The 24,401-nt window shown below is 37.5% G+C and overlaps 1 protein-coding gene across 50 annotated transcripts in view; it reads right to left on the reverse strand.

The window, feature by feature from the left end:
* Positions 1–24,401, reverse strand: part of ZBTB20 (zinc finger and BTB domain containing 20) — a 505,805-nt gene that overhangs the window by 258,574 nt on the left and 222,830 nt on the right. For 38 of the 50 annotated variants that reach the window (XR_011729104.1, XR_011729105.1, XM_071759958.1 and 35 more), the window contains one exon: positions 980–1,043. The exons of the other annotated variants lie outside the window; for them this stretch is intronic. The gene's annotated coding sequence lies outside the window, so the exon portion shown is untranslated. The remainder of the gene's footprint in view (positions 1–979; positions 1,044–24,401) is intronic. 50 annotated transcript variants of the gene reach the window in all.

Consider the following 24,401-nt stretch of genomic DNA (forward strand, 5'->3'; position numbering starts at 1 on the left):
CAAACCACCACAAAAGTGGCCATATTGTCATCTGAACATCTCATGCTCTATTTTATTTACAGTCTCCAGAGCTGTAATCCCAGCTGGTAGTTTTAATTACTAGTGAATATACTTTCACAACAAATTAGACCTTCTCCTTCTTGGGCATCAGAGATCCCTTCCACAGATGACTGTGGAATATGAAGAGACAAATTTGTGGGACATCGGGCAGGCAGTTTTCTCATAGCATGGATCTGAAAAACTACCATCACTCTCTGGCTCCCAAGAGGAATTGGCAGCAACTCAGATTATTTCGACTACCCAGAGGATTCTTCTCCAGTTCCAGAGTAGTAAGATACAGGCATCACGGAAGGTTGTAACAAAGCATAAACTAATGCTATTTAATAGTCAATACAAGATTGTGGACTACAAGACCAGCTGCAGGGGCTGTCTTTTTCTTATGGGTTTTAAGCCAAAGCATGAGATAACATGGCAAGGATCACCAAAGTACATACAGATCTACTTTTTTGCTGTTATCACATCAGGGTTGGCTTTGCCCATTCTGTAGCCATTAGCAAATGCCTTATTACAAAACTGCAAGTGGAGCAGGGCTTTAACAGTCTTTTTCCTCTAGCTGCTCTGGGATTTTTCCTTTCTTGGCTGTAACCAGTCACAACCAGTTGTGAATAAGTCATTATCCCTCTGTGCAACTCACAGCAACTAAAAGAAACCAGTGTCATTATGCAAGTTTAAAAAAAAAAAAAAAGTTTTGTTTTATGGTTAATTATCCATGGTCTATTTACAAAATAAATCAACCTATTGTGCACCACCAGGATTTGTGGCCTCATTTGAACTTTGCTTTTCATTAATCACTTTAAAAATAAAAGCTAACTAGATTTTTTTTTTTTCCTTTTTGGTTTATTACTTGCATCTGGGTATAAATTGTAAAAATGGTAAAAAAACAAAGTATGGATTATTCACCCTCAGTTTCATGACTTACATGATCTCAGTCTCGTCTTTCTCCACGTGCCTAAACAGATGCACAGTCCAAAAATTCCAACATTCTGTAAGAAATGCAATTACAAGAAGATTGAAATATTTTTTAAACTCAAACTTTGATTTATGAAAAAAAGAAAAAAATTGTAAAAAGCTTCCCTTAGAAGACTGAAAGGTAGGCAAACATTTACAAACATATTTAAGTGGCTATCAGAGCGCAATAAAAGTACTCATGTAGATACCTAATTAATACACATATGTTTGTGAGCTCTCAGTACAAAACTATTTTGTTTAGACAAAACTTACTTGCAGGCAGGCTGGAGAAGGCAGAAAATGGATATCTGATTTCTTATAGTGCTTACAATTTATACAAGAAAGCAGAAATATTTTTTTTCTGAAAATGCTTTAATTATATAAGATGTTTAGATCTTGTCCCCATGTGGTGACAAAGAACTACTGAATTTTTGAAAACTAGCCAATGGAGAGGCAGGCAAAGGACATTTTTAGCTGTTCTGTTAAAAACCTAACTGTATTAACACATATTTCACTCTGATAGGGAATAAAATAGGTATTTGCAAAAAACTGAAATTCTCCTCAGCTTCAACTAAGAAAGCTTGAACAATGTATTTGTTTGCACTACGGACTCCAAGATTAGCTAAGAAATTAGAAATGCTGATAAAGAGCCACAGTAAAAGCATACATAACACCAGTAAATCAAAATGCCATCCTCTCCCTCCTCCAGTTCTTCTATTTTTTTTCCATTTACCAGTTACCCTTAAGCATTCTTTGCCTTTTCTACGTGGAACAGAAAGCCACAGTCCTCCACGTAATCACTATTGAAATGCTACGGAAAAAGCTGTGCTGTCAGTAGGTCAAAAATGTGGTTCTGCTGCTCTCAAGACTAAAAATTTTTACTTCAAAGATTCTGAGCTGGATGCAAGTATAAAGAAGAATAAAAACAGCCAAAATGGTACCTTTTAGAAACCTAGATGAAGAGCAGAAGCTAAGACATTAGACCATTAACACTATATGTTATTACAAACAGGAGGTCAGGAAGGTGATTTTTACTTGCCTATTGGTATGAAACAGAATCAGAGTAATTTGAAAAGTTAAAGAAATACACTGCCTCCTCCTTCGGTTTGCAGATGGCTTCCCTGCTTTAACTTTCATTTCCAGAAGGAAATTAGCTCCAACTTAAACAAAAGTAAAAATTTAAAGCTGCCTTCACCTGACTGAAAAGCACAGCAGCTGAGGAATGAGCAGGCCTTCAAAGAAAATAAAACCCTTTCTAAGTAACTCCTAATATGAATGTCTGCCCTTGCAGCAGTGAGCTGCGGCCCTACAGCCGCTTTCCATTATAAATGCTAAATTGGGAAATGTTTAACATTCTTTGTTTAATCTTTGTAGTATAAAGAAAAAACAGCTGATTCTCAGAAACATGACAGCTCGAACAATCATTATAGGTCTGCCCCTCCCTTCCTCACAGCAGAACAGACCATTTCCAGCCTCAGCAGCAACCAACACTTTTTAATCAGAGATGTGTATTTAGATGGATCTCAGAAAAAGAAACAGAAGAGACAGAGAGGTTTCTTCAGTCGAAGAAGAGTATTATGAAATAATACTCCAAATAGAGTCTCCACAGAAACTGAACTGTTTACAGTTACTTTTCTTACCAGATTTTACCTGAAGAATGCTTTTGGATTATCAAGCCTGGTTTCCTGCTCTCTTTCACTACAGGTATGGAGGTCACATTCTAAAAAGCTGGTTTTAAACCTCTGCATCAATAAGGTGAAGGAAGCTTATCCATCCTTCCCACCCTAGCCACCAGCATTCAGTAGCTGGCAGGGATGAGACCAGATAATCAAGAAACAAACCCACAAGCAAATGAGGATGTGTTTCTTCCTCAAAGCAGGTATGGCAGACTGCTCACACTGATGTAGGCACTCTATCCAAACAGAGCCCACTTCATTTAGTTACAGCAGGAAAATATTAAGCACTATGCAGCAGAGAGGGCAAAGAATACCCAGGTGCTCGCCCTGCTCTGAGCACTGTAGCCATCTCAACAACTCCTCTGCACTGGTAGATTTCAGTGACCTTTCCCTTGCAGGTGTCATGGCCCAGCTGCATAACTCAGGTTTTAACAGCAAAGACTGGAATACATGGATTTTCAGATGGGAGAAATGAACCCTCTGCTTTGTTTCCTGTGAATGTGTAAGATAATGATTTCAAAAAGGAGGAGGGCAGGGACATCTAGTGCAGCTGGGCCTGATACTTTTGTTACAACTATTCTGAATATAATGCTTCTTGCTTAATTTTTTACAGACTTCTGTAAGTCAGAAATACTCATGAAACTACTGAAGGCACAAGCAATAAATCACTGATAGTGAGGGTCACAAAATTGTCATAAACTTCAACCAAAGCACCAGAGTTGCAAACAACACTGTTCTGAGAGAGGGAGGGAGGAAACCTTGCAGAATAATTACTAGATAAAAAAAGGACTATTGTAGCTAATTCAGCATATTGCTGGATACAGCAAAATCCTATTAGCTAGCTGTTTTTCTGATATATCCAACCCTAAGCATGTGCCAGGGAAGAAAAATAATGAAATTTTTAAAAAAAATTAATGTGGAACTCTTTTCATTTTTACTGTTATTTTTAAGCCTTTAGGGTTCATATTTAACCTTGTCTCTAAAATAACAAGCCTGAATTTAAGAAAACTGAAGTACAGATCTTTATAGTGGCAGGACTCAAACAGCTTATGTTTAAAAATAAAATGCCAGAATCTTCGTAAGTTATGAAATGAAGTCTTATTCATTAAAACTGAATATTAATATCTCATTTCAGAAACTGTTGAAACCATCACTTTTGCCTATTTTGCCTATGATTTAGGAAGACAGAAGTTTCACAGGTTGCATGTCTAGCATCTGGTCAAGTCTAATCACTCATCCATAAATGAAAATCAGATTTTCAATCTGCAGAAAACAAAATTTGATAATACGAGTTGGTTTTCAGCTGCAAATATAAAGCCAGACTTTTAGAAGCAGGTACTTCCAGGGTCTTTGTTCTTGCTTAATTTTTAAATATTCAGAAAATAATTACGTGTGTGTTTGACCACCAAGAAAGGCCTTGTTATGACTCCACACAAGCATACAAAGCAAAACTGAGGACTGAAGACTCAGGAAGTTGCAAGTAAGCTACTGCCATGCAAAGCAGCTTCTCAGGAACTGTGTGAAGCTCACAAATGCCTTTAAGAGGGAAGTTTGCTGCTAAAAGCGATCAGGTTTTTAACACCTATTCCAAATGTGTCTTCCATTCTAATTAGTGCAAACAAAAAACCTCATAGACTAAAACTGTGAGGAGATGGGCAGAAAGCAATTTTCATTCAAAGACGTGCAACTATTCTTTTGGCTAAACACTGCAATCATTACTTATCATGTTCTCTGTGAAGCTACACAGTCTACATCTTCCAAGCATTTTATAAAGTGTTGACAGCTATTAGGGACACCAGAATAAGGGATTTTCAGGAGATTTCTCTCCTCCACTGCATGCCATTGTGTCATAAACTGTTACTGATACGCTGATTCAGCCCCATTTTACAACTACATAGGTTTCTAGGCCTTGTAATTCCTACAGGATAGTACTCCAGAATTTCGTTCTCTGGTAACTAGGGTCCATCTTCAGATTTCCAGCTCACATTTACATATGGTTGGTGCTCACAATTTGATCTCTGTGGCAACGCCAGACTGAAGTTTCAATGTTTTTTTTAACCTCTCCAGGTTATTTCAACACTCTCTCCCTGTGTATTTAAATCCACTTTATAAACATTAATAAAATAGTTTTAGAATATTTCTGTAGGGCACAATAAACCAAGTATCTACTACTATAATCCCTAAGAGATTTTTTACTGAGACAGAAATGGAGGCAGAAGAAGTTTTCATAGCCCAGAGCCAAAGCAAGGGCTGGTTTCAGAACCAGGCAAGGAATCCAGCTTTTGAATATATATCTACTCCCCAGCAATTTTTTGAAATGTACTTATATATATATTACTTATAGAGCTTAAAATATTCCACTTCCTGTTTTCACAAAACCTTATTTAATTTCAAACTTGACTCAGGGATCCCTGTTGAAAGATGTCAGCTTTAACCATTTTTTTCCATTATGGCTTAAGTGGGCATAATTCACACTCAGGATCATTTTCAGGCTTTTCAATGCCAGAAAAACACTTTAAAATAACTGAGAATCGAGCCCTGTAACTATAATTGACCTAATAGACTCCTGACATAATATCAACAGAATTAGCAGCATTACACTAGGGAAGAATCTGTCCAAGAATGTGCATGCAGACAAGAACAGTTTGTAAAGGGCAAAAGAAAACAAACCCAGACACAATGCTCATAACCACAAACAGGTCAGATCCTCAGAGGATTCAACCAGCAATAAATTGTTTGCTATAAATACAGAATTATTTTTCTTCCTGTGATCGAAAACTATGAAGTTTTCTTAGTACTGATCCTTTTCTCCCTAAATCCCTGATTTTTTATTCTTTTAGGAGGGTTATATATTTTTTCACTTGCATTTGACAGAAATCAATTAAAATACCCCAACCAATCCTAATCAAAAGACTCTCTGGATTTCTGTGGACATCAATCACTTAAACAAAATAAAAATGAATAAATAAAGTTCAGTGAAACCTAAAATTTCACTTTGCCTCTGCACTGGCTGCTGTTATATGGAGACCCAACTCTGGCATTAAGGTCAGGAGAGAAAAGGGAAAAAGCTTTCATTGTATACATCCAAAGCTGGGGAGGTGGTGGGGGGAAGAGAGGAGGAGACAGAAACACTGTGCAGAAGCCAGGGATGTTCCAGAGTGCCCTGTGACAAGAAAATACTCAGTAAGAATTCCCCCAGCCAAAAAGAGATCTTAAATAGATCCATTGTCTTCCAGCATGAAGCCCTTAAAAAGGCTTAAAATTAGAGCCTGTGCTGTGGGCACCCGGTTGTTCTTTCCTTTCATCAGGATTTTCAGGTTTTAATACAATCTGTCGGGAGGAAAAACTGTAGAGCGGTACTGTCCAGAGAGGTAAAAAAAGCAAAAGGCAGGCAAGAGTTACATAACTTGCTTTTTACATAAATATTACATTGAGATATTTTGCACTTCAGAAAGAAAAAAAAAAAAAAAGATTTTAAAAAAAGCACAAAACCATGCCAGAAAATTTAATACAACCTCCCTCACGCCCCGTCCCTCTTTCGCTTTGTAAGATGTATCAAGTAGTTAAAGTGGGGATTTTCTTTTCATTTTTCCATTATGACTAAACAAATAACCAATTCAGCCTTAAACACTTCATAATAGTTTTCCTCGTATTACCTGAAAAGTGCACCACATCATGGAAGCTGGGAAAGAAAAGGTCTTATTTTAAAGCACAAGCAACTCTGCTTTGCTTATCTGCAGCACAGGGCAAGTAAAAATGACCATGGATGTTAAACTAACTCCCCTCTGTACAGTCTGAGAAAAGGGAAAAAAAATGAAACTGCAAGTCTCTCCATCTGTTATTTCTTTTTTTTTTTTTTTTTTTTTTTTTTTCTTTTTGGCTGTAGAAAGCCAAAATTATGCAAGAGCTTTTGAATGTAAAGCCTGTGTGTGCTTTTTCCCTTTTTGTCTCTGTGTACAGGGTATGTGATATTGCGTAACCGAGCGCAGAGTGGGCGGGTAGCATTTACTATTGATTTATACTACTCCATATAATGAATTCAGAGCTCTGAGAGAGAGACACACACGAAGAAACACAGAGGGGTGAGAAGCAGATTTAAGGTATTCGTGAGGAGGGGTGCCATGGGAAGAGGGAAGCCAAGCATTTGGAAACATAATTATGCCTTTCTGAACCAAGCATGCTTTTCCTAATCTTTTAATTTTCAATCCCTTCACTAGAAAAGCGGATGTTTAACAAAACCCACAAACCCCTTCATCCAAAAGCAAAAGGGTTTCCTCCCACACTCACTGCCCAAATCCTATTAGAAATTATGGAAAAAACACATATTAGTGCTACTGTGGCACTTCTCATGCTATGTATAAAGAAGGAAGTTCATATTCAGCCACGAGGGTCATTAAGGTTACTAAGATTAATTTTTCTTTAGTAATACTAGGCATCAACTTTTGACTTACTCCTTCAGGACCTAGAGGATTGTAAGAACACTGAAATGATGGGCACTATTCACAGTGTGCAATACAATGCCCTGCATTTTGGAGGTAGTAGGCTGACATGGGAATTAGGGAACTAGAAGCTGGAAACAAGAAACACAACCTATTTTGCTCACTCATTAGGGCTGCCAAAATATCCCTATTGTTCTCTCTTGTATATAAGCACACACCTGGAGTCCTCAATTTAGACACAGACAGGCCCCTGGCTCTGTAATGGGAATCACAGTCAGTAAAGTGAAATCCTGGTGTTCCCACAGATGAAAGGCCACCACGTTGCTGAATCCTTTTTCTCCAAAGTGAGACAAGGTTTCCAAATTCTGCCAGCTTCCACTTGGCACTAGGTTCTACAAAGCGGGGAAACACCACCAGGATGGCACAACACTGGACTCCTGGGAATCCATTTATTTATTCATATTGGGCTGTAGACTTTGCTAATAATGTCAATATGATTCTAAAGCATATTAATATACTTTCTAAAGCACAGAGACTAAAGGTGGTTTATTACGAGCCACAGCAGACATGTAGCATAATATCAGAAATGAAACTGAGTATGCTGATAACAAAAAAAAACCCAAACACCAAAACCAGCACAAAAAAACCCAACCCAACAACCAATGCTCTGAATACTTCTTTAGCATTATCTTCACTGGAAGACATATTGCTGTCTTCAAATTCTGTGTAATGGATAACATGCTTTTTTTTTAAAAGGTGTGGCATCAAGTACTATTAGAGGTCCTAAATCAGCAAATCAAGAAAACAAAACCACCTGTCTTCTAGGAAAGGTAAACCCTAGTTTCAAGGGATTCCACATACATGCAAAGTTTATGACTATTCTGTTGGGTTTTTTTCTTTTCCTTGGATCCACATCTACTAACATTAACCATAATATTTCCAGCCAGCATGCAGTCAGGATCTCTCTCAGGATGCTTGAAAAACAAACAAAAAACCCTAAGTAATTCACTGTTTTGCACATGCTTATTCATTTTCTTTACAAAAAAACTAATTCCATTGATATTACCCCAAGGAAGTTTTACACGGGAAGTCATGCGAAGCCTAGCCAGTCTGACTTGCTTTAAATTAAACTAATCCTTAATGTAAAAGATTAGGATATTCATAAAGATGGATTTAGGTGTTCCATCTAGATTAAGCACTCATTAATACAGATTGGGCCAACTCAAAATGTGCTAAGGTACATTTTCTTTATTGACGAGGAAGAAAAGAGACATAGAAAACACCAGATCTCCATCTTTGCCATGCTGTCACTAGAAACAATGTTTCACAGCCAAACTTGGTGCGAGGCTACGAAAGGAATCGGGAAGACTGAACCCTGGGACCAGCTTATCAAACAATGAAAACCTGAAGTCTTCTGAATAGACTGCATGGGAAGAGGAACACATTTTAAAGCATCATTTATATACTTCAAGTTTGTCTGGAAGTTTAGTATGTCCTCATCTTATGGGATGCATTTTAGAGTCTTTAAATGCGTTGGTGTTATGAGATCTTACAGGAAAGAGATTTAGAGAGAAACTACCAAAATACCAGCTGAGGGAAAGCAAGCTCAGATACCAGTAAGAGCAGCTCCAACATTGCTGTGCTTGCTTTATCACCATCCAGAGTACACATATATTTAAGGGCTTGTTTGCATGCTAGATTATAAGCAACTGGCTGTGGACTGTGTATCAGGTTCAGCCAGAGATCTAAATCCCCTAGAAATACAGGGAGACAAATTAGGGAGCTCATTTCTGATATGTCTTGTACTTGAGGGACTATCAAGTGAAGCTGACAGGAGTTTACATTAGAACTTGCCTTCAATCACTCAAAAATTTTGGAAACCACATTATGTAACTTCTCTATTCTTAATGATTACCTAATCTGTAATTTCATGAAAACTTGAATAAATAAAAAGTTCAGCTGTTTTTCACATAGGGAATCTGAAAAAAAAAGAGCATCCCGAGATTTAAGAGAAAGGGGAAAATAGATAAAACTAGCTGTAATAAAAATCATTAACAACTGCAAATACAAATGGCCTCGTAGCATATATAGTCAATACTGCTTAGACTCATGTTTCAAGAAAGTTTTCTACTCTGATGAAAATAATTAAGTTTCTGAAAGACCATGCAGCTAAGAGATCTTACCAAATATTTTACAAAGAGAATCTTGGATACATCCTTAGATCAGAAAACAGTAAAGAAACCTTTCTGTATGCTAACAAACTGCCTTTCTGTATGTAACTGTATGCTGCACTCTTTAACTTCCCTGACACACGTTGTCCCTATAAGACAGTATACCTGCAAAGTAGTATTATTTTTCACTATGCTAGACAGATGGTTTGGGGCATGGGCTTTTTTTGTTTGTTTGTTTCTTTGGGTGGTTATTTTGGTTTGTTTTTTTTTAATTAGGGAAACACATTAATAGAAGATACCGTTTGCATGTATCAAGTATTCTGTGGCTCTATATTTGCAGAAATCCAATGTCACTTCTCAGTAAAGAGTGTATCATAAGGGAGAGACTAAGGTTTTAAACAAGCCATTACAGGAGGATTTAATGATTTTCCATGTAAACATTAATGTTTCTCAATATGGTTTCTGTCTTTTTAATGACTGTAGGAGGAGATAAGCAGAGTACTAGGTTGCCATGGGCTTTTAATGGCAAAATGAATAAGAAAAAAATATTAAAATAATAAAGGCAAAATATAAATAAGTTAGAGATACTTGCCAACTCTCCTAGCTAGTTAAAGAATCTATAAACCTTTTGCAGACCTCCTGCAACATGATTTTCCTTGCAGTGAAAGTAACTAACAGTAAATGCGCTTTTCTTGGCACATTATTTTTCGCCTACAAAATTCTCTGTCTTGTGAACCTTTTGGACTTCACCATTTTGGAATGACCATGACACAGCAGAATTACTAAACTTTCTCCACCCCTCAACCAACCAATTAAACATGTGTAATGGTGTCATTTCCCAGTGGTTCCTACAGATTGACATATTTCCAAGACAGTTTTAGTCAAAATGAATGGCAGTAAAATTGGCAAAGAGTCAGAAAGCAAAGTCCAAGGAGACTAGCAAAGAACTCAACCGTCCAAAAAAAAGGTCTCTGGATATTTTTGCCACGTCTGCCAGAACCAAAAGAATTGAGGTTATGTCAGTGTTTCCATAATAAACCTCAGTTTTCAAAACTGTAACTCCGCTGCAATGATCTGATTTAGCCTGAAATCAATACATGCAAATATTTTTTTATATATTTCTTAATGTATTTTCCCTACTGCAAACACAATTTAATTTTCTAATTTAATCCAATAAGGAATTATAAATTTATCAGACAGAGAAAGAAGCAGGGAAGGAGAAAAAAAAATAAAACAGAATTTACAATTCATGCTTTCTGGGACAGCAAAACTTTCCATCCAGATAGTTCCTATGAGATTTTGAAAAAATCCTATTTCTATAGTTCCTGGGTGCTCAGCATAATCCCTGTCCAACAACCTTAGTATCTGTTTTGGTGCCTGAAAGCAAGACTTTATTTTGAAGCAAGTGTGGCTGTTACATGCTACACAGCCAGAAGAGACTAGGAGGTACCCAGAAGAATTTAGTGCACAGGCCAGTTAATTTTTTAACTTCTGTAAATTTATCATATGAATTCACCTAATACCTCTCAAATACCCCTCTTACACTACACAGATTTCATCCAGTGGGAGTTCAAGTAACTCAGGATATTCAGAAGAGAACAGGTAGCTTGCACTATCCCCTAAGTGCTGAGGTCAAGGTATTCCTGTGAGGCAGGTGAAAGCTATACCCAGAGCTGAGACCACTGCTGTCATGGTCACCATGAGCAGCACATGAACAAAACCTGCTCTGCTCTGCTCTGTTCTTCTGTTTCTGTTCTGTTTCACAGTACTTTTCCATGAGCTCGAGGAAAAACAAGAGTTTCAGCTTCTCCTGTAATCAGTTAGACACCTCCCCATAGCTTCTTATCGTACATACACGTCAGACTAGAGGCTGGGAGGGACTTTTTACAAGGGCATGCAGTAATAGGGTGCTGTAGAAAAGTTTCAAGCTGAAAGAGGGTGTCATCTGCAAACTTACTGAGGGTGTGTTCAAAATTTCATGTCCAGATCATTGACAAAGACATCAAAGAGAAATGGCCCCAACACTGAGCCCTGGGGAGCAGCATTTGTGACCGACCCCAAACAGAATTTAACTCCATTCACCACAACTCTTTGGGTCCATCCGTCCATCCATCCAGCTTTTTACCCAGTGAAGCACACACCCATCCAAGCCATGAGCAGCCACTTTCTCCAAGAGAATGCTGTGGGAAACAGTGTTAAAGGCTTTACTAAACTCCCCCTAGACAACAGCCACAGCCTTTCCCTCATCCACTCACTGGGTCATCTTGTCATAGAAGGAGATCAGCTTCATCCAGCACAACCAGGCCCACTGGACCTGACCATCTTGTTGTCCTATAACTGCTGCATGATGTCACTCACAGTGATCTCCTCCATAACCTTCCCTGGTACCACGGTCAGACTGACAGGGCTGTGGTTCTCTGGTTCCTCCCTCTGGCCCTTCTTGTAGATGGGTGTCCCATTTGCTAACTTCCAGTCAACTGGGACTTCCCTAACTAGCCAGGACTGCTGACAGATAATGAAAAAATGACGGGTGAGCACTTCCACCAGCTCTCTCAGTACCCTAAATGTGTTTTTTTAAACGTGTCAAAATTGACCTTGAACAACTTATTTTCAGGTATCAAAATGGCTTGTGCCAAACAATGTAACAAGCTCAGGAGCAGAACCCAGATGTTCTGAGCTGCCTTTCTCTTTTTATATGCAGAGAAAAATAAGCTTAGACTAGATATTTTAAGAAAATAGCATTACCTGAGCTGAATACTACAGAGGCTTCCACTACTTGACATTTTAATTTTCTTTGGTTACGTTTTGTCATAAGAACTACTGTTGGTCTGAGTATGAATATACACATGCTGGTGCTTACCTTTCTTCTGCTTTGCTGGAAGTTCCTCAGAGTATAGAAACTTGACAATATTCATCAGCTAGTGACATATTTTTAAAACAATTAACTAAATTTAAAATAAAATAATTGTTTGTAACACAATACAGAGCATCAGCATGATATTTTCTATTGTTATTTCCTCACTTTTCCTCAAGACTGTCAGAGCACTTCATAAGAAGAGATATATTCTTATTGAACACCTTGCCCCATGAGTAGTTCCAATGAAACTGAGTGCTATTAACAAAACAAGGTATTATTCAATTACCTCTGACATAATTATTCTAAATTCTACTCACTAACAGGGAAATAAGTACATAGACTTTGAGCAGTTTGTGCAAAATCTCACTCTGAGCGAGTGGCCAAGCTGGAAAGAGAATGCCAAACTCTCATCTACAAGCCTCTTGCTGTAAACACCTCAATACTACCTGTATTGTACAAATAAAAAGAAAACACAGTATTGACAGTCTTCTGGAATTCTCTTGCAATCTTGACTCATCTCAACACCCTCATCAAAATGGTACAAAATAAAAAAAAAATTTACTTTTCAGGCCCACCTCCCCATGCTCCCCCCTCAAATAAGACCTTTTTTACTTCAATTGTGCATTTTACAGCTATGGATTAGCCGAGCTAAATTATTACAACAGAGAGAAACACGACTTAAAAGAGGCAACAGAGAGTTGCAAAGAGATGTCTATTATACCCATGTATACACACTCTCACAACGTTATTTCTGAAAGCTATTTTTGCCATGAACTTTAATTTTTTCCCAATCTCTGCCACCCAAGTCTGTTTGGAGAGACAGTATGACCGAAAGCAAAGAGGATCCTGAAGGAGAAGCAGGAAGTTGAGAAACACAGTGTGTGAGGCTTATTGTAAAATAGAAACCAGAGGTTGCACTTCCTCAGACTGTAGGTTAGGTTTATTTATTTATTTTTTTGTTTAAAGGCAAAATTACAAATGTTATGCTGTGTTTCCATCCTCTGACTTCAACCCCAGAAGAAGCTACACAAATTATTAAAGGCAGTAAATCTTCTGTCATAACTGCTGTTTATATTGGAAGGAATTTTTCTTACCTTTTTACTACATTTGCTGAGAGCCAACAGTGTCATCCCCTCAGTCATTTCAGTGTCAGCTACTCTTTTATTATCCAGAATGCTAGTAATAATGAAACTGTGCCGATCTGCCTGCTTTCACTCTATATAGTGTCTATATTTATAGGCTTATGCTTCTATTTGAATCTATATTTATCTGCTTTATCTGCCTACAGTGCATCTGTTTCTCATATGCACAGACATACATACATACATACATCCACAAGTGTGCATGCACACAAATATACAGACATATATAAACACACATACGGGCATACCCAAGAATATGCATACTTAGAGTAGGCTTCTGTTCAACAGTAAGATTTGTATAAATATAAACATATGCAGTATACACAATATAAATGAAGACACATGCACAAAGAAAACCATAAACAATTACACAAATATGCCTCGCTGGCTTTAGGAAGGTTTATTATGTATTGGGCTGCCTAGTCAAGAGGATTTTATACATTTAGTTTATTTTGCATTACTCTGCTGCAGTACCTTTGAAAGCAGTAGTGATTTTGCTGTTACCCTGCCTGGAGGTATTTCTGCATAGATTTACTTGGAACAATTGTGAAATCACTGCCATCCTGTCTGGAGCCTGATTCCCTGTTGGTACCACTGTTTCCCCAAGACTAGTCATTAAAAAGGCCGGAGTTTAGCCACCCCTAGGTCAGAGAACACCATCCCCCTAAAGAGAAAGAAGAAGGTGCAACTCCAGATTCAGGTTAACCTTGCAGTTTAAGACCAAACACTCCCTAGACCTTAAGAATAAACAGCATTTCCCCAAATTACCAAAGAGGGGCATTCAACTTAACACGAGCAGAAAACAACACGCCATACTTCCCCATATTACCAGACAGAGTTGCCAGCATTCTGCTCAGTCACTTAGATCAGACCTAGTTCTGCCGCAACCTTTCTTCTTGCTAGCTGGGCTTCTGTTAAGTCTCTCAGAACTGCCAGAGAAGATGACCACAATGAAGCCTGTGACAATAAATTCTCTGTGGTCCCAAAATGTGACAAAGCTTCCATTAGGCCCGTTAGGCAGATGTGTCCCCTGGACAACCTTAACTCAGTACTTGATTTGTTCACATCCTACCATGTCCAAAGGGTGTTGCTAGAGGACACTTGACAGGATAAGGGCAAAGCTAAACAACAAAATCACTGGGGATTTCTTTCTGTGTCCCTTATTGCACAAGTTGTATTTTGGCTTCCTAGTTGCTCATAAGGCAGTGAAAATTAATTGCTGAATCAATATGGGACTTCTGGGGCCTTCTGAAAGGAGCAGGAATCCCTAAGCCAAAAACTACTCAATATATAGGTTAACGAAAATAAATACTAAGAACCCACTAGGTATGAAGTACAGCTGGAAAGGACAGCCTTATCCATAATCATTTTGAAATCCTGCAAAACTTCTAATGTGGCCAAACAATGTATCTTGGCATTTTACAGGACAAAAAAACTATACTCACGCCTAAAAAGGCAACTCTGAAATCCAGGTAATAAGTGTATTAACTAGTAATTTAATGTGCATCAAATATTCGAGTGTATTTAAAAAACACCAAAGAAGTTCTAAAATATCCTGTAACTCAAAATCAGTATAAGAAAAAAAGACCTTAAGAAGACTTTTTGTGTCAAGATTGTGTTGGACAACTGAACTAGAAATACTACTTCCTACATCAAGAACTTCTGGATAATTCTTTAATTCACCGGACCATCCTGCAGAATACTTTTTGGTCTTATTACTCCCATTTCTTGATCATTATATTGAACTGATGCTACTGAACAAAGTTCTATTGATGCCTTCTTCACTGTTAAAAGTCACCCTTTATTCCCTGATAGCTGACACAACCATTTTAAACTTTAAAAAATATAATCCCATACTCTTATTAGTTTTTTTTAACTGCTCAGCACAACTTACATAGCATGGGGTCCACACTACTTGAAAAGTTTTGCTATCTAGGAATAAAATACCAATTTTTAAGAGGGAAGAGAAAGCATTTCCGGTTAACTTCTACATTATCTGACCACCACCAATCTGGAAGGTGCAATTATAAAAAATACAAATATACTGATAAAAATTACAGTTCTGTGATAACTGTAATGACTCTGCATTTATGCTTTCTTTAGCAGTGACCATTTAGCAACCAATCCATTTATTTTTTTCTCAGCAGGGTATTTTATGGTTTTAGTGTGTTTAAGAGCATTTCTAAATTGAAAAACATTATTTAATTATTCAGGTGGCAACAGACTGATTACAGAATACAGTCTCTCTTTGAGGGTGCCCTACAATGTACCTTTATACATATAAGAAATGATTTAAGCATTTCTTTGATGCACAAATGTACAAACTCCTATCTCATTTGTTCGGCATTCTTTGAAATTCTGTAGGTAGAACATAAAAGGAATCTGTTTAATGCAAACTCTCTCCTTTCTTATGAAAAAGTGAGAGAATATTTCCATAGTTCAAGAAATGCATGCTTTTCCCTGCATGCAATGCACTGAAAAAATATAGGCTGGGACTAATGTCTAATACATCTTATATTGCTTGAAGGAGAACAGCTATGTTAATACGTAAGTACCTCTCAATTCTTGGCACATTGTCTGCTAATATATCTTAATATCTGACATACATCTACCCCTCTTTTGGAGTCCTTCTATTAGATTTGCTAACTGATATCTATGGTCTTAAACATACTACATTATTTCTTGGAGAAGGTTTAATGGTATGTTAAAATTCAAATTAGATAAAGTGACCCTCTCCTTCAAAATAAATTAAAATATAAAAAGTTAAGCCCTATCCTTGTCTCAACAAAAGAGTTCTGTCATTTTTGGCTGATGTAACTGTATGGGTTTATAACTCAATCTTATATTAGTATAACTATATCCATGCATAAAGTTGATCTAGTATAATTATTTAAAAAAAATCATCAATCCTTTCAAACAGAATAAATTGTATTAGTATAAATTGTATGCACATATTAGGCCTTAGAAGATGTCTGAGTCCTCCTAAGAAAAAGCAGTTAAAACCATCTACTCATTTCAATCTTCACAATTCCTGATTAACCTCAACAATGCCCAAACTGCCCCAAATTAATCAGACAAAGCAAGTAAACCATGTGGGCCATGCACTAACATGCAGAATCAGAATTTCAGAGATCAGCAATGAGCATTTAAAGATGAAAGGAAAATGCTTGTCCAATTTATCAACAGATAAAACATTAGTGAGAAATTATAAAAATTATTTTGCTGGGTTTAGTGGGACGTATTCAGTGAATGACAGAGCTTGTAAATCACACAAGTCTCTTTAGCAGCTCTTCTTAGAACAGGCTGAAACCTCATCAACAAGGCTGCTTCCTAACAGAAACTTAAGCAGTAGATAAACAAGAACAACTTGACATCATTATCAATCTCTCTACACAATAGAAGGTTTTATAAGTATAGCCAGTAACACTTAGAATTTGGGAACAGGGTAAGCAGTGTGTTCTTGGAAAACTGTTTTACCCATAACCATAACAGAAGACTAAAAGTGTGACATGGAGAAGTCAGGAACAGGTACAACAGAGATGTACTAAAATTTGCATGCTCCAGGAGTGCCTAGCTTAACACAATACATAGTTTTTCCCTCTTATTTTCTTTATCAAAGCAAGTCCAAGTAGAATAGATGACTTAAGAACAAAAAACATTCTTGAAACTGATTTATCAACAGACATATTTTAAAATATTATAAAGCACCTTCCCAAACAGCAATCTCCCAGGGCTTTAGTGCAGAGCTTGCTATTTCTTTTCAGGAGCTCCTAGTTTTTTGTAATCCTCAAAAACACTGTGATTCCCTGAACACAGAGAGCCTTATTCATCCTTGGGAGCCTGCAGAAACACGTTCTTCAAGAAAAAAAAGGAAAAAAAAAAACCCACATTTTTAACTCTGTAGATCATCTTGACCAAAATAATGAATTACCTCAACAAACAAAATGCTGGAACAAACCTAAAGAACTATCTTAATCTTACCATTATTACCTTAAATTGATCATCCCAGCTTTCCTGTAGAACTGTTGCCAATCACTTGTCTCCATACACAATGAAACAAGTATCCTCCCCCCTGCAGTAAGCACTGAAAAGATACTGAGATTTTTTTCTATATAATTATTTCAGGAAGTTATCTTGAATGCTCAGGGGGAACCTAAGCAATGTGTGTAAATACCTGATGTGAGGCAGTAAAGATCAAGCCAACTTGTTCTCTGATATCCCATGAAAGGACAACAGAGAATGGCCAGAAATGGATATACAGGAAATTCCATTTATACATGAGAAAAAAATTATGATGGTGAGTGTACTCTAAGAATGGAATTGTTTCTGAGACACTGTGGAGTCTTCATTCATGGAGATACTCAAGATCTGACTTGACACAGCATTGCACAACCTGCACTAGGTGATGCTGCTTTGAGCTGAAGGATTATACTAGACAACCTCCACTGCCCCCTTCTAGCCTCAATGGTCCTGAGGAATTTTCAGATACCAATTTAGGAGCTACACCAAAACGTATTAACATATCTTCCTATGCATGATTTTATTTGATTTGGACCTGATCAAAAATATATATACAGTGCAGAGTCATGCTTTATAAGATATATGTGTGATTAACAGAAAAGATCCTTTTTCTGTACTTTGTTTATGGTAGATGCTGAAGACTGATGGAGTCACCAGTAGGTCACCATAATCTATACACCATCAGATCTCCCTATCTCTTCATGACACCTTGCTTTAAAAATCAGATCTTCATGCTGCATCTCAAAGCTTAATGCCTCTTTCATCCATCTGAATTAAGTACGTCCAAGAAAGAAGTCATTATCTTTGGTACACATTCAACCAGATACACTTTTTTCTAGACTAACAGATACTTCTGACATTCCAACATTTTAATGAACAGATCTGACCCAACTGATTTACCTCATTAATACTAATCTGCAAGCTCTCTTACCTACCCTAAATTACATTTCCAGAAAGTATGATTATTTATAAGCCAAGAGAAAATAATGATACAATTCATAAGAGTCTTAAAATTCTTTCCATTATCTCTCTTTATCTGGTACAACGATGAAACAGAAAGTTGCAACTGCAGCACAGAAAGAGATGAATCAATAATCATTCGAATCACTGAGGTTTCAAAACCAGAAAACCACAGACAGATACTAACCACCCCAACTAGGAAAACCTAAAGCTGGAGAGCCACAATTGGATGCATGCAGAGTTACCTACAGTCTTGAGAATTAAAACCAGCCAAACATGCCAAAGCAATTACAAGAAACAAAGCAAAGGCCAGTTTTCTTTCTCATCCATGACCTTTGGGCCTCTGATGTCCTCAGAAATACAGAGAAAAGCATGATGATAAGTCAAATATATAAACATCTATGAATTGTTTATAAAGTGTGTCATCAATATAAGTGCAACTGCATAAACAATGCAACAAAGAACTTGCAAGGAGGCTATTTACAGCACCTATAAATACACATAATACTTCATTGTGCAAGGACTTGAATGTAATAGCCTGCTGTTTTCCCAAGTATTAATCCTTCCCATCCTTCAGCTGATGATCCAAATCTTATCTCCCCCTCCTGCACAGTACCTGCTGATATCTCAAACTACCAGGAAAACTGAGCAAATTGCACCCATAGTGACATATGGACCACCAACTCCCACAGCATCAGTAGGGTGCCATATGGCTTCAGATTTTTCAAACCTTGAAGAAAATTCCATCCCAAAGGAACACCAATGAATGGATGACTGTTATGAATGCATGCAAATTTTACCTATGAAACAATAATAATATTGCCAGTATTTCTCTTTACCTGTGTGTAGTCATAAAACATGCATTCCACTGTTAAATCAGTAAAAATCCTTTAACATCAGTCAAATGACCTCATATTTCATTGGAAGCAGAATCTGGTTCTGAATGCCACAGCAGTGAGAAGATAAAAAAATGGAAAACTCTTGTGAGAAGGTATTGCAGAGTTTCATGGCACATTAATTCATCTTTTCTAATTGTAGCAAGGCTTTCACTTCATTGGCATAAGCTCAATAGCATAGACAACTACCAGTCCTTTCTGGAATTTTTTTCAAAACGAGTTTCCTTGTGGCAACAAATGCCCAAGACGTTATACACTGTGAGGAAGTTCACTGGAACAAAAGAAGCACAGTAGATATTACCTACTAAAACATTAAAAGAGTAAGACATTTGCAGTAAGACTATGTAATTGTACTAACAGTAAGACTAGAGTGTGACTTCAATGACTCCATTATTTCACGTTTCTTTATCAATCCCAGTTTTGCTTTAATAGCAGGGTTGCATAGTTACTGTTTTCAGAAGAAAGTATCAAGGCCATCAGGCTCCAACAAGAAGTCTGTTTGTAGATCTATGATGAGAACAGAATTGTCCATTTTTAAAAAATTATTTTTTAGCCCCTTATTCTACTATTTGAGGCAGCCTAGTGAACTGAACAACTTCCTAACACCACTGACTGAACCAGTGTGCTGCAGTTCCACAGGTTTCTCCAGAAGCATAATTACAAAACATAGCTCTGAGATGTGATGGTGATACACATAAAAATATGTATAACACACCTGGTTTGGGAAAGATTGTCAAGTGAATACAGTGCCCCACGTACAGTTGGAGTAGCACATCAGAAACATGTTATGGTTCTGATGAGAGAGTAAGAGTACACAGAAACATACTACATTAAGTACAGGAAAAATCTAAGGGCATCGTAGAAAAGCTGGAGAGAGTGATGATATAGGTTCAGGGGGATACCAGCAGTTATGAAAAGGACATTGCCAGCCACAACTGAAAAGCAAAGAAGAAAGCCAACAATATGGTATTAATCACATGCCCTGTCTGTGTATGATGCCAAACTATTCAAAGCACAGAATGTTCTTTATTCACCTCACTTCATACTACTGAATGGATATAGCATTTATGAAAATGAGAGATTAAAAACACTGATATTAAACAACCTTCGGGCCAAATCCTACTTATCTTATTGATGCAAGTAGTTCCACTCATTTTAATAGATGCAATTACTATTGACTTCAGTAGAGCTACTCAGAGTTAGGAGTGCATGATGTGGCTCACTGCATAACCAAGCTTCCCTTACCACCATGAATGGTGCCAGCTCATAATTTCTGATGCAACTTCTCCTTGCTTTTCTGGTAATGGAACCCTTGAGCAGAAACAACTGTATGCACCAAATTCTGTGATACTTTCTATGTGAACACAGTAGTAACTTAAAATTAATATTTCCTCACCTCTTCAGATGCAACAAACACAGCCTTCTGACACAGACAACTTCATAGCATGGTTTATTCTTCATTTCTCCAATTCTTTATGAATGCAACATCTGGGTGGGACTGGAATTAAACTTCTTCAAGGACTGTCTATCCTCTGATGATTATAGTGTATTTGAAAAGAAAAGTACAAACTAAATTGATTCACAGTAAGTCTCCTGGGCAGAGGAATAGAATGTTTCCAGCAGTAGATAGCCCTTCTGAAGGAGATTAGACTCACCCCGGTCACCCTATTTTCAGATTTCAATGCAGAGTCTCATTCATGACTACGCCTATTTTCTGCTCCAGTTTTTCTGAGGACCATGCCAGAATGGAGGATATGATGGGAAAAACAGAGAACGCAACAAACAATCTGAGGGAGAAAAGAGAAGAGAAGCATCTTGGGTTTCGACATATTAAGAGCAATGTTAGGATGTTGCCCTTTAGGATCTCAGTCCTTGTTCTTCAGTCATATTGCTTCTATGCCCCAGGGGTAGGGGCTGTTAAACACCTCAGATAGTTTGATCCACGCATAAAGCAGAGAAAGGTGTAAGTCTGGAACTATCTTTTCAGTGAAGTAAAACTGAAGAGGCAGCAAACCAGTGCTTTGTGGCAATCAAACTCAGTGGAATACAACCACAGAAATCACGGAGTGTTAGGGGTTGGAAGGGACCTCGATAGATCATGGAGTCCAAACCCCCTGCCAGAGCAGGACAACCTATAGCGGGTCACAGAGGCACATATCCAGGTGGGGTTTGAGTGTCTCCAGAGAAGACTCCACAACCTCACAGGGCATCCAGTTCACATGTTCTGTCACTCTCAACAGTGATGAAGCTTTTCCTTATAATTGCACAGAACCTCCTATGCTCCAGCTTGCATCTGTTGCCCTTTACCCTACCATTGGACATCACAGAGAAGAGCCTGGCTCCATCTGCCTGACACTCACCCCTTACATATTTATAAACATTAACGAGGCTGCCCCTCAGTCTCCTCCAAGCTGAAGAGACCCAGCTCCCTCAGCTTTTCTTCATAAGGGAGGTGTTCCACTCCTTTAATCATTTTGGTGGCTCTGCACTGGACTCGTCAGAGCAGTTCCCTGTCCTTCTTCAACTGAGGGGCCCCATATCAAAATATACTCTAAGCTAAAAACATGCGTTCAATCATAGACTTCCACAATTCACTCACTACACCATATTCTGAATGGCTGCTTAGGGTGGGGGCCAATTCTAATATCTTTCTTATTTCATTATGAAATTTAAGTTACCTCCATCAATCTCAAATTCCTTTAAAGACAGCTGAAGTAAGAACCAGTCTGAAGATGTTATGATGCACTGGTTCTTACTTCTCCATGGCGCGAGGTTATTTGCTGAAGTTCCTCCTCATTTTATAGAAATAATACAACTAGGCTTAGATCCTGTTATAACTAAGCCTAGATCCTGTTATGTGCACATTTTGTAAACAATTATTATCTCAAGCACATGGAATAATGGTTAATATTTCAGATTTTAAAATACAGTAGAGCCTCAATTACCCAAAATCAGTAAACCCAGACAAGGTTTTGCCCCTTGTCATTTATTAATTAAATGGTAAATTGCTTCTATTACTAATTATTTCCACAGATCTGTGGGCATGCAGGGCATTTTAGTTACTGGTAAACATGATTATTGAGCTCTATTCAGCATTCTTCCCATGCTCTTCACATAACTGAGATTCTGATGTACTTTGAAAACCATTTAAAGTATTTTTTACCACGTATTACTGGGAGAGCTTCCAGGTATTATAGGTCCTCTGGGCTAGAGACATCCCCAGCATTGTGGGAGGAAGCACTCTTGACAAGCCAAAGATAGGAAAGTGTGTCAGCCAATATGTTAACCAAAACCAAAACTATTTCTTGAGCACAATCTGACCATTTCTAATCCTACCAGTATACTAATTTGAATAAGTGATTGATCTTCTGGACAGGATGCTAGCAAGCCATGCATTAGGTTAAATTTACTCTTTTTTTCTGGCTGGTCGCTTCAAGGAAAGAGAATTTTAGCTGAACAATCCTTTAGATACCAGGGATCTTCTGTAGGAGAAATGGTTTCAACTAGATAAAAACGGATGAGACGGAAAAAAATATGAGGGATTTTAAGGCTACAGTTACAGAGCTGTACACAAGCCAGAAGGAGACATCATCTGTGGGTGAAACCACAAGAATTAAAAAAAGAATAGAAGTGAAGTTGATGAAATTCAGGTATCAAATTCAGCAAAGTGCTGCCTCAACTGACAGTCTGTTGTTATTGTAAGCAGAGTACCTAAACACATAGCCAGGTCAAATGTGTAAGCACTTCAGTACAAAACCTAAAGTCTAAGACTAAGCTGAGTAGTGCAATACCATCTTTCACAGGAAAGATTTATTTAAGATGCAGTATCAGCAGCTGGAGCAGATGCTGTATGTTGGAGTATTAAGGCACAATTCATAGTATCATAAAGTAGAATGCACAGGTGAAGGACTGCTACTGTGAATTAAGGCATATAAAAATAAAATGAATAAATGAAAATTCAAATCTACACCCATTTTAATTCCAGGTCTAAAAAGAAAAGAGAATAAAGTTAGAATCCTACAATGCAAGATCCTACTGAAATGCTGATAGTGATCAGGAAATGCAAAATGGAACACCTGAGAGGCAGCTGCTAGCCAGAAAACCTATGAAGGAATGAGCAACTTTCTTAGCATTAGTGCTAAGATCACTAAACCTTCTTTAATATCTGCATACTAAAAGAACCACGTTTTGATAATGACCATAATGCACACAAACTCAGTTCTCTATGGGACTGAAAAATAACAACAAAACCTACTAAAGCAATATGTAATTCCAGGAAAAAAAACATATTAAAGCAAGGAACATAGGAAGAAGAAATTAAATAGAAGCAGCTAAAGGTAAAATGCCTTAAGATGCTACTGTTAGAAGAGATTCACATGTCTTACAAAAACAGGAAAGCCTTACCTTAGAAAATCTGTAACAATCCTGACCCCCAGTTGTCTGCCTCAATCATTTTTAGGAACATCTCAGCAGTCTGTCTGGCAGATACAGCAAATCGCAGCCTGAGGTTCTTAAGAAATCCCTAAACAGTTTTGATTTACCTGAACATACTGGGTTGTAAATTGTCATAATTTGGTTGCCACTTCAGAGGAAAATCCTTTGCAAGAGGGCAAAAATATCCAGGAATAAAGCATGTTACAGTTCCTTTAGATGCTGAAACCTTTAAAATTGTCCTACAGTAATTCATACCTACTCATAACTCACAAAACAAATGTATAATCACATATAAAAAAGAAACTAATAGGATTTTTTAAAAGTGAGCCAAGTTAGGGATTTCCTAGAAGTAAAAAAACATCCAAGAAGAGGAAGTCATAAATAAATGCAGAAAAAGATGTACATGTTGATGTTTCTTTTTCATTTTTTTTTTAAGTAAACATGGAATAAAGGCCAGGCACACAAAAAATTTGAAGAGCAACTTTTTAAAGCCAGAAATAAGTTTTCTAAACACCTTACATAGAATCTATTTCTGCAAAGATATCCAAAGATCAGAACCCCCAAATTAATCCACTGCACTTGTACTCACTATTTAGAAGTTTAAAAAGATCTGCAAGTGAAATCCCTTCTCTGGAAGGTCAAGTCTGAAAAAATGTGTAACAGAAATAAACAGTGGTTCCCCCCTTAACAGGTATAAAGGAACTCAGACATGCAAGAGTTTAATTACTCTTGCGCATAATCAGGGTGGGCAACAGAAGAATGGAAAGTGATTTAATGGAAATAGTAAAAATAATAAAA

This window comes from Heliangelus exortis, chromosome 1, assembly GCF_036169615.1.
Source record: "Heliangelus exortis chromosome 1, bHelExo1.hap1, whole genome shotgun sequence".
Lineage (NCBI taxonomy): Eukaryota > Metazoa > Chordata > Aves > Apodiformes > Trochilidae > Heliangelus > Heliangelus exortis.